Source organism: Triturus cristatus, chromosome 11 (assembly GCF_964204655.1).
Source record: "Triturus cristatus chromosome 11, aTriCri1.1, whole genome shotgun sequence".
In the NCBI taxonomy this organism is placed as follows: domain Eukaryota; kingdom Metazoa; phylum Chordata; class Amphibia; order Caudata; family Salamandridae; genus Triturus; species Triturus cristatus.
Window position 1 is genome coordinate 1,142,834,763 of NC_140594.1, and position 15,468 is coordinate 1,142,850,230.

The 15,468-nt window shown below is 45.6% G+C and overlaps 9 non-coding genes across 9 annotated transcripts; all 9 read left to right on the forward strand.

The window, feature by feature from the left end:
• The first annotated feature begins 488 nt into the window (after positions 1 to 488).
• TRNAG-UCC (transfer RNA glycine (anticodon UCC)) lies at positions 489 to 560 on the forward strand. The gene has a single exon. It is a non-coding gene; the product is annotated as a tRNA-Gly (tRNA).
• A 1,510-nt stretch (positions 561 to 2,070) lies between these two features.
• On the forward strand, positions 2,071 to 2,142 carry TRNAG-UCC (transfer RNA glycine (anticodon UCC)). Its single transcript has one exon. It is a non-coding gene; the product is annotated as a tRNA-Gly (tRNA).
• Positions 2,143 to 3,652: 1,510 nt separating this feature from the next.
• TRNAG-UCC (transfer RNA glycine (anticodon UCC)) lies at positions 3,653 to 3,724 on the forward strand. Its single transcript has one exon. It is a non-coding gene; the product is annotated as a tRNA-Gly (tRNA).
• A 1,521-nt stretch (positions 3,725 to 5,245) lies between these two features.
• On the forward strand, positions 5,246 to 5,317 carry TRNAG-UCC (transfer RNA glycine (anticodon UCC)). The gene has a single exon. It is a non-coding gene; the product is annotated as a tRNA-Gly (tRNA).
• Positions 5,318 to 6,838: 1,521 nt separating this feature from the next.
• Positions 6,839 to 6,910, forward strand: TRNAG-UCC (transfer RNA glycine (anticodon UCC)). Its single transcript has one exon. It is a non-coding gene; the product is annotated as a tRNA-Gly (tRNA).
• A 3,092-nt stretch (positions 6,911 to 10,002) lies between these two features.
• On the forward strand, positions 10,003 to 10,074 carry TRNAG-UCC (transfer RNA glycine (anticodon UCC)). The gene has a single exon. It is a non-coding gene; the product is annotated as a tRNA-Gly (tRNA).
• Positions 10,075 to 11,584: 1,510 nt separating this feature from the next.
• On the forward strand, positions 11,585 to 11,656 carry TRNAG-UCC (transfer RNA glycine (anticodon UCC)). The gene has a single exon. It is a non-coding gene; the product is annotated as a tRNA-Gly (tRNA).
• Positions 11,657 to 13,166: 1,510 nt separating this feature from the next.
• TRNAG-UCC (transfer RNA glycine (anticodon UCC)) lies at positions 13,167 to 13,238 on the forward strand. Its single transcript has one exon. It is a non-coding gene; the product is annotated as a tRNA-Gly (tRNA).
• A 1,521-nt stretch (positions 13,239 to 14,759) lies between these two features.
• On the forward strand, positions 14,760 to 14,831 carry TRNAG-UCC (transfer RNA glycine (anticodon UCC)). Its single transcript has one exon. It is a non-coding gene; the product is annotated as a tRNA-Gly (tRNA).
• Positions 14,832 to 15,468: the final 637 nt, after the last annotated feature.

Below are 15,468 nucleotides of genomic sequence, written 5' to 3' on the forward strand. Positions count from 1 at the left end.
AAGCGCAGGCTTGTGCTAGCTATGTGAGAAAAGACTTCTCAACTATCTGTCTCTGCTGTAAATCAAGAGAGTGATCGTCAAAGGATCAACCCTATACTTTGAAAGTAAAGATACCCAATTAGAAGCATAAATGACAGGTGGGACCTTCACACGTGTTTCGGGGCATGCTTTGAATTTAATTCTTCCCTTTTTGTTCTGCTTTTATCAATCTCCTATGCATTTCATGGAATTTACTCCCTTTCTCTTCGCTGCTTTGCTTCCGATGCTGCCCATATGCTCATTTCCACTATTTGTACTGCTGCTTTCCATTTCTTCTCTTCTGCACAGCTTTATCCTTGGTTTCAATCCCCAGTTCTTTACCCTCTGCAAGACAATTTCTACAGCTTTTCATGTTGGTATCCACACCAAATGCACGATTGGAACCGGTGCAAGATTGCCACTGCACTCGGCGTTGTAACATCTGGAACCTAGAGGACACACATCAGAGGGCGTTGGTGGTATAGTGGTGAGCATAGCTGCCTTCCAAGCAGTTGACCCGGGTTCGATTCCCGGCCAACGCAGTGCAAATATTTATATATTCTCCAAGCAGGATATATTTTAATGCAACATGTCACAAAACTGAAATATCAGAAACAGAATAATCAGCCGTTATATAAAAAAATAAACAAACACGTAGGTAGACATCTCGATCGCCTCATCTGCTACATTCATTGTCCCAATATATGCTATTTTCCATAAAGCACTCACCACTCACATGTGCTGATAATAAATATTTTGCTGGGGGCAGGCAATGAAAGGGCTGAGCCCCGACCAGACATTATAACCCCAGCATCCCTATTTTAAAAAGCATTTCTAGGCGATATCTAGCCTCTGAAAATAATAGGCAAGATCCACCGATAAATCTGGCAAAAGTCCCCAAGATTTTGTGCATACTTGTGCTCTCACCTGAATGCAGCGCCACCTTGTAACCATCGGATGTAACTGCGACTCAGAAAAATGTTTTATCAGAGGGCAAGTTGAGAGGACTCCAAGTGGCAGATTTCCACGGAAAGAGCCTCTCGCTGCAGCAGGAAGGTTGGATACTTCAAATTGGCATAGTTTCCTGTCCAGCGTCCTCTCACGTCCCGAACGCTCCCAAACGCTCAAAAGCCTCGCCCTCACCGGGTAGATCTCTGGCTCCCAGGTAAAGCCAAATCCTGAGTATGCTAGTGCTAGGATCACAGAGAAAGGACAGGGACAGAGAGCTGCTGTCTTGGTAAAGGCCTGAAACGGCTAATTCCTAAGAGGGTCTGCACTTTCAGTTATGACTGACTGTGAGTGGGGAAGATGAAGATTTTCTGTACCCAGCATACCTTGCGATGTGCTTAGGCAAATGAGGAGAGAGCCCCACCAATCCCTTGCCACTCCGCTGAAAGCTCCTCCTCTGCATAAAGAGAGCACTTTCACAAGGGAGCAGAGTGGCGCAGCGGAAGCGTGCTGGGCCCATAACCCAGAGGTCGATGGATCGAAACCATCCTCTGCTAATATTGCTTGATTTTTCTTCCTAGGACTAATCTGTCATTTCCACCCTGCCAGCAAGGAAAAGCGCAGGCTTGTGCTAGCTATGTGAGAAAAGACTTCTCAACTATCTGTCTCTGCTGTAAATCAAGAGAGTGATCGTCAAAGGATCAACCCTATACTTTGAAAGTAAAGATACCCAATTAGAAGCATAAATGACAGGTGGGACCTTCACACGTGTTTCGGGGCATGCTTTGAATTTAATTCTTCCCTTTTTGTTCTGCTTTTATCAATCTCCTATGCATTTCATGGAATTTACTCCCTTTCTCTTCGCTGCTTTGCTTCCGATGCTGCCCATATGCTCATTTCCACTATTTGTACTGCTGCTTTCCATTTCTTCTCTTCTGCACAGCTTTATCCTTGGTTTCAATCCCCAGTTCTTTACCCTCTGCAAGACAATTTCTACAGCTTTTCATGTTGGTATCCACACCAACTGCACGATTGGAACCGGTGCAAGATTGCCACTGCACTCGGCGTTGTAACATCTGGAACCTAGAGGACACACATCAGAGGGCGTTGGTGGTATAGTGGTGAGCATAGCTGCCTTCCAAGCAGTTGACCCGGGTTCGATTCCCGGCCAACGCAGTGCAAATATTTATATATTCTCCAAGCAGGATATATTTTAATGCAACATGTCACAAAACTGAAATATCAGAAACAGAATAATCAGCCGTTATATAAAAAAATAATCAAACACGTAGGTAGACATCTCGATCGCCTCATCTGCTACATTCATTGTCCCAATATATGCTATTTTCCATAAAGCACTCACCACTCACATGTGCTGATAATAAATATTTTGCTGGGGGCAGGCAATGAAAGGGCTGCGCCCCGACCAGAAATTATAACCCCAGCATCCCTATGTTAAAAAGCATTTCTAGGCGATATCTAGCCTCTGAAAATAATAGGCAAGATCCACCGATAAATCTGGCAAAAGTCCCCAAGATTTTGTGCATACTTGTGTTCTCACCTGAATGCAGCGCCACCTTGTAACCATCGGATGTAACTGCGGCTCAGAAAAATGTTTTATCAGAGGGCAAGTTGAGAGGACTCCAAGTGGCAGATTTCCACGGAAAGAGCCTCTCACTGCAGCAGGAAGGTTGGATACTTCAAATTGGCATAGTTTCCTGTCCAGCGTCCTCTCACGTCCCGAACGCTCCCAAACGCTCAAAAGCCTCGCCCTCACCGGGTAGATCTCTGGCTCCCAGGTAAAGCCAAATCCTGAGTATGCTAGTGCTAGGATCACAGAGAAAGGACAGGGACAGAGAGCTGCTGTCTTGGTAAAGGCCTGAAACGGCTAATTCCTAAGAGGGTCTGCACTTTCAGTTATGACTGACTGTGAGTGGGGAAGATGAAGATTTTCTGTACCCAGCATACCTTGCGATGTGCTTAGGCAAATGAGGAGAGAGCCCCACCAATCCCTTGCCACTCCGCTGAAAGCTCCTCCTCTGCATAAAGAGAGCACTTTCACAAGGGAGCAGAGTGGCGCAGCGGAAGCGTGCTGGGCCCATAACCCAGAGGTCGATGGATCGAAACCATCCTCTGCTAATATTGCTTGATTTTTCTTCCTAGGACTAATCTGTCATTTCCACCCTGCCAGCAAGGAAAAGCGCAGGCTTGTGCTAGCTATGTGAGAAAAGACTTCTCAACTATCTGTCTCTGCTGTAAATCAAGAGAGTGATCGTCAAAGGATCAACCCTATACTTTGAAAGTAAAGATACCCAATTAGAAGCATAAATGACAGGTGGGACCTTCACACGTTTTTCGGGGCATGCTTTGAATTTAATTCTTCCCTTTTTGTTCTGCTTTTATCAATCTCCTATGCATTTCATGGAATTTACTCCCTTGCTCTTCGCTGCTTTGCTTCCGATGCTGCCCATATGCTCATTTCCACTATTTGTACTGCTGCTTTCCATTTCTTCTCTTCTGCACAGCTTTATCCTTGGTTTCAATCCCCAGTTCTTTACCCTCTGCAAGACAATTTCTACAGCTTTTCATGTTGGTATCCACACCAAATGCACGATTGGAACCGGTGCAAGATTGCCACTGCACTCGGCGTTGTAACATCTGGAACCTAGAGGACACACATCAGAGGGTGTTGGTGGTATAGTGGTGAGCATAGCTGCCTTCCAAGCAGTTGACCCGGGTTCGATTCCCGGCCAACGCAGTGCAAATATTTATATATTCTCCAAGCAGGATATATTTTAATGCAACATGTCACAAAACTGAAATATCAGAAACAGAATAATCAGCCGTTATATAAAAAAATAAACAAACACGTAGGTAGACATCTCGATCGCCTCATCTGCTACATTCATTGTCCCAATATATGCTATTTTCCATAAAGCACTCACCACTCACATGTGCTGATAATAAATATTTTGCTGGGGGCAGGCAATGAAAGGGCTGAGCCCCGACCAGACATTATAACCCCAGCATCCCTATTTTAAAAAGCATTTCTAGGCGATATCTAGCCTCTGAAAATAATAGGCAAGATCCACCGATAAATCTGGCAAAAGTCCCCAAGATTTTGTGCATACTTGTGCTCTCACCTGAATGCAGCGCCACCTTGTAACCATCGGATGTAACTGCGACTCAGAAAAATGTTTTATCAGAGGGCAAGTTGAGATGACTCCAAGTGGCAGATTTCCACGGAAAGAGCCTCTCGCTGCAGCAGGAAGGTTGGATACTTCAAATTGGCATAGTTTCCTGTCCAGCGTCCTCTCACGTCCCGAACGCTCCCAAACGCTCAAAAGCCTCACACCGGGCAAGCCCTCACCGGGTAGATCTCTGGCTCCCAGGTAAAGCCAAATCCTGAGTATGCTAGTGCTAGGATCACAGAGAAAGGACAGGGACAGAGAGCTGCTGTCTTGGTAAAGGCCTGAAACGGCTAATTCCTAAGAGGGTCTGCACTTTCAGTTATGACTGACTGTGAGTGGGGAAGATGAAGATTTTCTGTACCCAGCATACCTTGCGATGTGCTTAGGCAAATGAGGAGAGAGCCCCACCAATCCCTTGCCACTCCGCTGAAAGCTCCTCCTCTGCATAAAGAGAGCACTTTCACAAGGGAGCAGAGTGGCGCAGCGGAAGCGTGCTGGGCCCATAACCCAGAGGTCGATGGATCGAAACCATCCTCTGCTAATATTGCTTGATTTTTCTTCCTAGGACTAATCTGTCATTTCCACCCTGCCAGCAAGGAAAAGCGCAGGCTTGTGCTAGCTATGTGAGAAAAGACTTCTCAACTATCTGTCTCTGCTGTAAATCAAGAGAGTGATCGTCAAAGGATCAACCCTATACTTTGAAAGTAAAGATACCCAATTAGAAGCATAAATGACAGGTGGGACCTTCACACGTTTTTCGGGGCATGCTTTGAATTTAATTCTTCCCTTTTTGTTCTGCTTTTATCAATCTCCTATGCATTTCATGGAATTTACTCCCTTTCTCTTCGCTGCTTTGCTTCCGATGCTGCCCATATGCTCATTTCCACTATTTGTACTGCTGCTTTCCATTTCTTCTCTTCTGCACAGCTTTATCCTTGGTTTCAATCCCCAGTTCTTTACCCTCTGCAAGACAATTTCTACAGCTTTTCATGTTGGTATCCACACCAAATGCACGATTGGAACCGGTGCAAGATTGCCACTGCACTCGGCGTTGTAACATCTGGAACCTAGAGGACACACATCAGAGGGTGTTGGTGGTATAGTGGTGAGCATAGCTGCCTTCCAAGCAGTTGACCCGGGTTCGATTCCCGGCCAACGCAATGCAAATATTTATATATTCTCCAAGCAGGATATATTTTAATGCAACATGTCACAAAACTGAAATATCAGAAACAGAATAATCAGCCGTTATATAAAAAAATAAACAAACACGTAGGTAGACATCTCGATCGCCTCATCTGCTACATTCATTGTCCCAATATATGCTTTTTTCCATAAAGCACTCACCACTCACATGTGCTGATAATAAATATTTTGCTGGGGGCAGGCAATGAAAGGGCTGAGCCCCGACCAGACATTATAACCCCAGCATCCCTATTTTAAAAAGCATTTCTAGGCGATATCTAGCCTCTGAAAATAATAGGCAAGATCCACCGATAAATCTGGCAAAAGTCCCCAAGATTTTGTGCATACTTGTGCTCTCACCTGAATGCAGCGCCACCTTGTAACCATCGGATGTAACTGCGACTCAGAAAAATGTTTTATCAGAGGGCAAGTTGAGAGGACTCCAAGTGGCAGATTTCCACGGAAAGAGCCTCTCACTGCAGCAGGAAGGTTGGATACTTCAAATTGGCATAGTTTCCTGTCCAGCGTCCTCTCACGTCCCGAACGCTCCCAAACGCTCAAAAGCCTCACACCGGGCAAGCCCTCACCGGGTAGATCTCTGGCTCCCAGGTAAAGCCAAATCCTGAGTATGCTAGTGCTAGGATCACAGAGAAAGGACAGGGACAGAGAGCTGCTGTCTTGGTAAAGGCCTGAAACGGCTAATTCCTAAGAGGGTCTGCACTTTCAGTTATGACTGACTGTGAGTGGGGAAGATGAAGATTTTCTGTACCCAGCATACCTTGCGATGTGCTTAGGCAAATGAGGAGAGAGCCCCACCAATCCCTTGCCACTCCGCTGAAAGCTCCTCCTCTGCATAAAGAGAGCACTTTCACAAGGGAGCAGAGTGGCGCAGCGGAAGCGTGCTGGGCCCATAACCCAGAGGTCGATGGATCGAAACCATCCTCTGCTAATATTGCTTGATTTTTCTTCCTAGGACTAATCTGTCATTTCCACCCTGCCAGCAAGGAAAAGCGCAGGCTTGTGCTAGCTATGTGAGAAAAGACTTCTCAACTATCTGTCTCTGCTGTAAATCAAGAGAGTGATCGTCAAAGGATCAACCCTATACTTTGAAAGTAAAGATACCCAATTAGAAGCATAAATGACAGGTGGGACCTTCACACGTTTTTCGGGGCATGCTTTGAATTTAATTCTTCCCTTTTTGTTCTGCTTTTATCAATCTCCTATGCATTTCATGGAATTTACTCTCTTTCTCTTCGCTGCTTTGCTTCCGATGCTGCCCATATGCTCATTTCCACTATTTGTACTGCTGCTTTCCATTTCTTCTCTTCTGCACAGCTTTATCCTTGGTTTCAATCCCCAGTTCTTTACCCTCTGCAAGACAATTTCTACAGCTTTTCATGTTGGTATCCACACCAAATGCACGATTGGAACCGGTGCAAGATTGCCACTGCACTCGGCGTTGTAACATCTGGAACCTAGAGGACACACATCAGAGGGTGTTGGTGGTATAGTGGTGAGCATAGCTGCCTTCCAAGCAGTTGACCCGGGTTCGATTCCCGGCCAACGCAATGCAAATATTTATATATTCTCCAAGCAGGATATATTTTAATGCAACATGTCACAAAACTGAAATATCAGAAACAGAATAATCAGCCGTTATATAAAAAAATAAACAAACACGTAGGTAGACATCTCGATCGCCTCATCTGCTACATTCATTGTCCCAATATATGCTATTTTCCATAAAGCACTCACCACTCACATGTGCTGATAATAAATATTTTGCTGGGGGCAGGCAATGAAAGGGCTGAGCCCCGACCAGACATTATAACCCCAGCATCCCTATTTTAAAAAGCATTTCTAGGCGATATCTAGCCTCTGAAAATAATAGGCAAGATCCACCGATAAATCTGGCAAAAGTCCCCAAGATTTTGTGCATACTTGTGCTCTCACCTGAATGCAGCGCCACCTTGTAACCATCGGATGTAACTGCGACTCAGAAAAATGTTTTATCAGAGGGCAAGTTGAGAGGACTCCAAGTGGCAGATTTCCACGGAAAGAGCCTCTCACTGCAGCAGGAAGGTTGGATACTTCAAATTGGCATAGTTTCCTGTCCAGCGTCCTCTCACGTCCCGAACGCTCCCAAACGCTCAAAAGCCTCGCCCTCACCGGGTAGATCTCTGGCTCCCAGGTAAAGCCAAATCCTGAGTATGCTAGTGCTAGGATCACAGAGAAAGGACAGGGACAGAGAGCTGCTGTCTTGGTAAAGGCCTGAAACGGCTAATTCCTAAGAGGGTCTGCACTTTCAGTTATGACTGACTGTGAGTGGGGAAGATGAAGATTTTCTGTACCCAGCATACCTTGCGATGTGCTTAGGCAAATGAGGAGAGAGCCCCACCAATCCCTTGCCACTCCGCTGAAAGCTCCTCCTCTGCATAAAGAGAGCACTTTCACAAGGGAGCAGAGTGGCGCAGCGGAAGCGTGCTGGGCCCATAACCCAGAGGTCGATGGATCGAAACCATCCTCTGCTAATATTGCTTGATTTTTCTTCCTAGGACTAATCTGTCATTTCCACCCTGCCAGCAAGGAAAAGCGCAGGCTTGTGCTAGCTATGTTAGAAAAGACTTCTCAACTATCTGTCTCTGCTGTAAATCAAGAGAGTGATCGTCAAAGGATCAACCCTATACTTTGAAAGTAAAGATACCCAATTAGAAGCATAAATGACAGGTGGGACCTTCACACGTTTTTCGGGGCATGCTTTGAATTTAATTCTTCCCTTTTTGTTCTGCTTTTATCAATCTCCTATGCATTTCATGGAATTTACTCCCTTTCTCTTCGCTGCTTTGCTTCCGATGCTGCCCATATGCTCATTTCCACTATTTGTACTGCTGCTTTCCATTTCTTCTCTTCTGCACAGCTTTATCCTTGGTTTCAATCCCCAGTTCTTTACCCTCTGCAAGACAATTTCTACAGCTTTTCATGTTGGTATCCACACCAAATGCACGATTGGAACCGGTGCAAGATTGCCACTGCACTCGGCGTTGTAACATCTGGAACCTAGAGGACACACATCAGAGGGCGTTGGTGGTATAGTGGTGAGCATAGCTGCCTTCCAAGCAGTTGACCCGGGTTCGATTCCTGGCCAACGCAGTGCAAATATTTATATATTCTCCAAGCAGGATATATTTTAATGCAACATGTCACAAAACTGAAATATCAGAAACAGAATAATCAGCCGTTATATAAAAAAATAATCAAACACGTAGGTAGACATCTCGATCGCCTCATCTGCTACATTCATTGTCCCAATATATGCTATTTTCCATAAAGCACTCACCACTCACATGTGCTGATAATAAATATTTTGCTGGGGGCAGGCAATGAAAGGGCTGAGCCCCGACCAGAAATTATAACCCCAGCATCCCTATGTTAAAAAGCATTTCTAGGCGATATCTAGCCTCTGAAAATAATAGGCAAGATCCACCGATAAATCTGGCAAAAGTCCCCAAGATTTTGTGCATACTGGTGTTCTCACCTGAATGCAGCGCCACCTTGTAACCATCGGATGTAACTGCGGCTCAGAAAAATGTTTTATCAGAGGGCAAGTTGAGAGGACTCCAAGTGGCAGATTTCCACGGAAAGAGCCTCTCACTGCAGCAGGAAGGTTGGATACTTCAAATTGGCATAGTTTCCTGTCCAGCGTCCTCTCACGTCCCGAACGCTCCCAAACGCTCAAAAGCCTCGCCCTTACCGGGTAGATCTCTGGCTCCCAGGTAAAGCCAAATCCTGAGTATGCTAGTGCTAGGATCACAGAGAAAGGACAGGGACAGAGAGCTGCTGTCTTGGTAAAGGCCTGAAACGGCTAATTCCTAAGAGGGTCTGCACTTTCAGTTATGACTGACTGTGAGTGGGGAAGATGAAGATTTTCTGTACCCAGCATACCTTGCGATGTGCTTAGGCAAATGAGGAGAGAGCCCCACCAATCCCTTGCCACTCCGCTGAAAGCTCCTCCTCTGCATAAAGAGAGCACTTTCACAAGGGAGCAGAGTGGCGCAGCGGAAGCGTGCTGGGCCCATAACCCAGAGGTCGATGGATCGAAACCATCCTCTGCTAATATTGCTTGATTTTTCTTCCTAGGACTAATCTGTCATTTCCACCCTGCCAGCAAGGAAAAGCGCAGGCTTGTGCTAGCTATGTGAGAAAAGACTTCTCAACTATCTGTCTCTGCTGTAAATCAAGAGAGTGATCGTCAAAGGATCAACCCTATACTTTGAAAGTAAAGATACCCAATTAGAAGCATAAATGACAGGTGGGACCTTCACACGTGTTTCGGGGCATGCTTTGAATTTAATTCTTCCCTTTTTGTTCTGCTTTTATCAATCTCCTATGCATTTCATGGAATTTACTCCCTTTCTCTTCGCTGCTTTGCTTCCGATGCTGCCCATATGCTCATTTCCACTATTTGTACTGCTGCTTTCCATTTCTTCTCTTCTGCACAGCTTTATCCTTGGTTTCAATCCCCAGTTCTTTACCCTCTGCAAGACAATTTCTACAGCTTTTCATGTTGGTATCCACACCAAATGCACGATTGGAACCGGTGCAAGATTGCCACTGCACTCGGCGTTGTAACATCTGGAACCTAGAGGACACACATCAGAGGGCGTTGGTGGTATAGTGGTGAGCATAGCTGCCTTCCAAGCAGTTGACCCGGGTTCGATTCCCGGCCAACGCAGTGCAAATATTTATATATTCTCCAAGCAGGATATATTTTAATGCAACATGTCACAAAACTGAAATATCAGAAACAGAATAATCAGCCGTTATATAAAAAAATAAACAAACACGTAGGTAGACATCTCGATCGCCTCATCTGCTACATTCATTGTCCCAATATATGCTATTTTCCATAAAGCACTCACCACTCACATGTGCTGATAATAAATATTTTGCTGGGGGCAGGCAATGAAAGGGCTGAGCCCCGACCAGACATTATAACCCCAGCATCCCTATTTTAAAAAGCATTTCTAGGCGATATCTAGCCTCTGAAAATAATAGGCAAGATCCACCGATAAATCTGGCAAAAGTCCCCAAGATTTTGTGCATACTTGTGCTCTCACCTGAATGCAGCGCCACCTTGTAACCATCGGATGTAACTGCGACTCAGAAAAATGTTTTATCAGAGGGCAAGTTGAGAGGACTCCAAGTGGCAGATTTCCACGGAAAGAGCCTCTCGCTGCAGCAGGAAGGTTGGATACTTCAAATTGGCATAGTTTCCTGTCCAGCGTCCTCTCACGTCCCGAACGCTCCCAAACGCTCAAAAGCCTCGCCCTCACCGGGTAGATCTCTGGCTCCCAGGTAAAGCCAAATCCTGAGTATGCTAGTGCTAGGATCACAGAGAAAGGACAGGGACAGAGAGCTGCTGTCTTGGTAAAGGCCTGAAACGGCTAATTCCTAAGAGGGTCTGCACTTTCAGTTATGACTGACTGTGAGTGGGGAAGATGAAGATTTTCTGTACCCAGCATACCTTGCGATGTGCTTAGGCAAATGAGGAGAGAGCCCCACCAATCCCTTGCCACTCCGCTGAAAGCTCCTCCTCTGCATAAAGAGAGCACTTTCACAAGGGAGCAGAGTGGCGCAGCGGAAGCGTGCTGGGCCCATAACCCAGAGGTCGATGGATCGAAACCATCCTCTGCTAATATTGCTTGATTTTTCTTCCTAGGACTAATCTGTCATTTCCACCCTGCCAGCAAGGAAAAGCGCAGGCTTGTGCTAGCTATGTGAGAAAAGACTTCTCAACTATCTGTCTCTGCTGTAAATCAAGAGAGTGATCGTCAAAGGATCAACCCTATACTTTGAAAGTAAAGATACCCAATTAGAAGCATAAATGACAGGTGGGACCTTCACACGTGTTTCGGGGCATGCTTTGAATTTAATTCTTCCCTTTTTGTTCTGCTTTTATCAATCTCCTATGCATTTCATGGAATTTACTCCCTTTCTCTTCGCTGCTTTGCTTCCGATGCTGCCCATATGCTCATTTCCACTATTTGTACTGCTGCTTTCCATTTCTTCTCTTCTGCACAGCTTTATCCTTGGTTTCAATCCCCAGTTCTTTACCCTCTGCAAGACAATTTCTACAGCTTTTCATGTTGGTATCCACACCAACTGCACGATTGGAACCGGTGCAAGATTGCCACTGCACTCGGCGTTGTAACATCTGGAACCTAGAGGACACACATCAGAGGGCGTTGGTGGTATAGTGGTGAGCATAGCTGCCTTCCAAGCAGTTGACCCGGGTTCGATTCCCGGCCAACGCAGTGCAAATATTTATATATTCTCCAAGCAGGATATATTTTAATGCAACATGTCACAAAACTGAAATATCAGAAACAGAATAATCAGCCGTTATATAAAAAAATAATCAAACACGTAGGTAGACATCTCGATCGCCTCATCTGCTACATTCATTGTCCCAATATATGCTATTTTCCATAAAGCACTCACCACTCACATGTGCTGATAATAAATATTTTGCTGGGGGCAGGCAATGAAAGGGCTGCGCCCCGACCAGAAATTATAACCCCAGCATCCCTATGTTAAAAAGCATTTCTAGGCGATATCTAGCCTCTGAAAATAATAGGCAAGATCCACCGATAAATCTGGCAAAAGTCCCCAAGATTTTGTGCATACTTGTGTTCTCACCTGAATGCAGCGCCACCTTGTAACCATCGGATGTAACTGCGGCTCAGAAAAATGTTTTATCAGAGGGCAAGTTGAGAGGACTCCAAGTGGCAGATTTCCACGGAAAGAGCCTCTCACTGCAGCAGGAAGGTTGGATACTTCAAATTGGCATAGTTTCCTGTCCAGCGTCCTCTCACGTCCCGAACGCTCCCAAACGCTCAAAAGCCTCGCCCTCACCGGGTAGATCTCTGGCTCCCAGGTAAAGCCAAATCCTGAGTATGCTAGTGCTAGGATCACAGAGAAAGGACAGGGACAGAGAGCTGCTGTCTTGGTAAAGGCCTGAAACGGCTAATTCCTAAGAGGGTCTGCACTTTCAGTTATGACTGACTGTGAGTGGGGAAGATGAAGATTTTCTGTACCCAGCATACCTTGCGATGTGCTTAGGCAAATGAGGAGAGAGCCCCACCAATCCCTTGCCACTCCGCTGAAAGCTCCTCCTCTGCATAAAGAGAGCACTTTCACAAGGGAGCAGAGTGGCGCAGCGGAAGCGTGCTGGGCCCATAACCCAGAGGTCGATGGATCGAAACCATCCTCTGCTAATATTGCTTGATTTTTCTTCCTAGGACTAATCTGTCATTTCCACCCTGCCAGCAAGGAAAAGCGCAGGCTTGTGCTAGCTATGTGAGAAAAGACTTCTCAACTATCTGTCTCTGCTGTAAATCAAGAGAGTGATCGTCAAAGGATCAACCCTATACTTTGAAAGTAAAGATACCCAATTAGAAGCATAAATGACAGGTGGGACCTTCACACGTTTTTCGGGGCATGCTTTGAATTTAATTCTTCCCTTTTTGTTCTGCTTTTATCAATCTCCTATGCATTTCATGGAATTTACTCCCTTGCTCTTCGCTGCTTTGCTTCCGATGCTGCCCATATGCTCATTTCCACTATTTGTACTGCTGCTTTCCATTTCTTCTCTTCTGCACAGCTTTATCCTTGGTTTCAATCCCCAGTTCTTTACCCTCTGCAAGACAATTTCTACAGCTTTTCATGTTGGTATCCACACCAAATGCACGATTGGAACCGGTGCAAGATTGCCACTGCACTCGGCGTTGTAACATCTGGAACCTAGAGGACACACATCAGAGGGTGTTGGTGGTATAGTGGTGAGCATAGCTGCCTTCCAAGCAGTTGACCCGGGTTCGATTCCCGGCCAACGCAGTGCAAATATTTATATATTCTCCAAGCAGGATATATTTTAATGCAACATGTCACAAAACTGAAATATCAGAAACAGAATAATCAGCCGTTATATAAAAAAATAAACAAACACGTAGGTAGACATCTCGATCGCCTCATCTGCTACATTCATTGTCCCAATATATGCTATTTTCCATAAAGCACTCACCACTCACATGTGCTGATAATAAATATTTTGCTGGGGGCAGGCAATGAAAGGGCTGAGCCCCGACCAGACATTATAACCCCAGCATCCCTATTTTAAAAAGCATTTCTAGGCGATATCTAGCCTCTGAAAATAATAGGCAAGATCCACCGATAAATCTGGCAAAAGTCCCCAAGATTTTGTGCATACTTGTGCTCTCACCTGAATGCAGCGCCACCTTGTAACCATCGGATGTAACTGCGACTCAGAAAAATGTTTTATCAGAGGGCAAGTTGAGATGACTCCAAGTGGCAGATTTCCACGGAAAGAGCCTCTCGCTGCAGCAGGAAGGTTGGATACTTCAAATTGGCATAGTTTCCTGTCCAGCGTCCTCTCACGTCCCGAACGCTCCCAAACGCTCAAAAGCCTCACACCGGGCAAGCCCTCACCGGGTAGATCTCTGGCTCCCAGGTAAAGCCAAATCCTGAGTATGCTAGTGCTAGGATCACAGAGAAAGGACAGGGACAGAGAGCTGCTGTCTTGGTAAAGGCCTGAAACGGCTAATTCCTAAGAGGGTCTGCACTTTCAGTTATGACTGACTGTGAGTGGGGAAGATGAAGATTTTCTGTACCCAGCATACCTTGCGATGTGCTTAGGCAAATGAGGAGAGAGCCCCACCAATCCCTTGCCACTCCGCTGAAAGCTCCTCCTCTGCATAAAGAGAGCACTTTCACAAGGGAGCAGAGTGGCGCAGCGGAAGCGTGCTGGGCCCATAACCCAGAGGTCGATGGATCGAAACCATCCTCTGCTAATATTGCTTGATTTTTCTTCCTAGGACTAATCTGTCATTTCCACCCTGCCAGCAAGGAAAAGCGCAGGCTTGTGCTAGCTATGTGAGAAAAGACTTCTCAACTATCTGTCTCTGCTGTAAATCAAGAGAGTGATCGTCAAAGGATCAACCCTATACTTTGAAAGTAAAGATACCCAATTAGAAGCATAAATGACAGGTGGGACCTTCACACGTTTTTCGGGGCATGCTTTGAATTTAATTCTTCCCTTTTTGTTCTGCTTTTATCAATCTCCTATGCATTTCATGGAATTTACTCCCTTTCTCTTCGCTGCTTTGCTTCCGATGCTGCCCATATGCTCATTTCCACTATTTGTACTGCTGCTTTCCATTTCTTCTCTTCTGCACAGCTTTATCCTTGGTTTCAATCCCCAGTTCTTTACCCTCTGCAAGACAATTTCTACAGCTTTTCATGTTGGTATCCACACCAAATGCACGATTGGAACCGGTGCAAGATTGCCACTGCACTCGGCGTTGTAACATCTGGAACCTAGAGGACACACATCAGAGGGTGTTGGTGGTATAGTGGTGAGCATAGCTGCCTTCCAAGCAGTTGACCCGGGTTCGATTCCCGGCCAACGCAATGCAAATATTTATATATTCTCCAAGCAGGATATATTTTAATGCAACATGTCACAAAACTGAAATATCAGAAACAGAATAATCAGCCGTTATATAAAAAAATAAACAAACACGTAGGTAGACATCTCGATCGCCTCATCTGCTACATTCATTGTCCCAATATATGCTTTTTTCCATAAAGCACTCACCACTCACATGTGCTGATAATAAATATTTTGCTGGGGGCAGGCAATGAAAGGGCTGAGCCCCGACCAGACATTATAACCCCAGCATCCCTATTTTAAAAAGCATTTCTAGGCGATATCTAGCCTCTGAAAATAATAGGCAAGATCCACCGATAAATCTGGCAAAAGTCCCCAAGATTTTGTGCATACTTGTGCTCTCACCTGAATGCAGCGCCACCTTGTAACCATCGGATGTAACTGCGACTCAGAAAAATGTTTTATCAGAGGGCAAGTTGAGAGGACTCCAAGTGGCAGATTTCCACGGAAAGAGCCTCTCACTGCAGCAGGAAGGTTGGATACTTCAAATTGGCATAGTTTCCTGTCCAGCGTCCTCTCACGTCCCGAACGCTCCCAAACGCTCAAAAGCCTCACACCGGGCAAGCCCTCACCGGGTAGATCTCTGGCTCCCAGGTA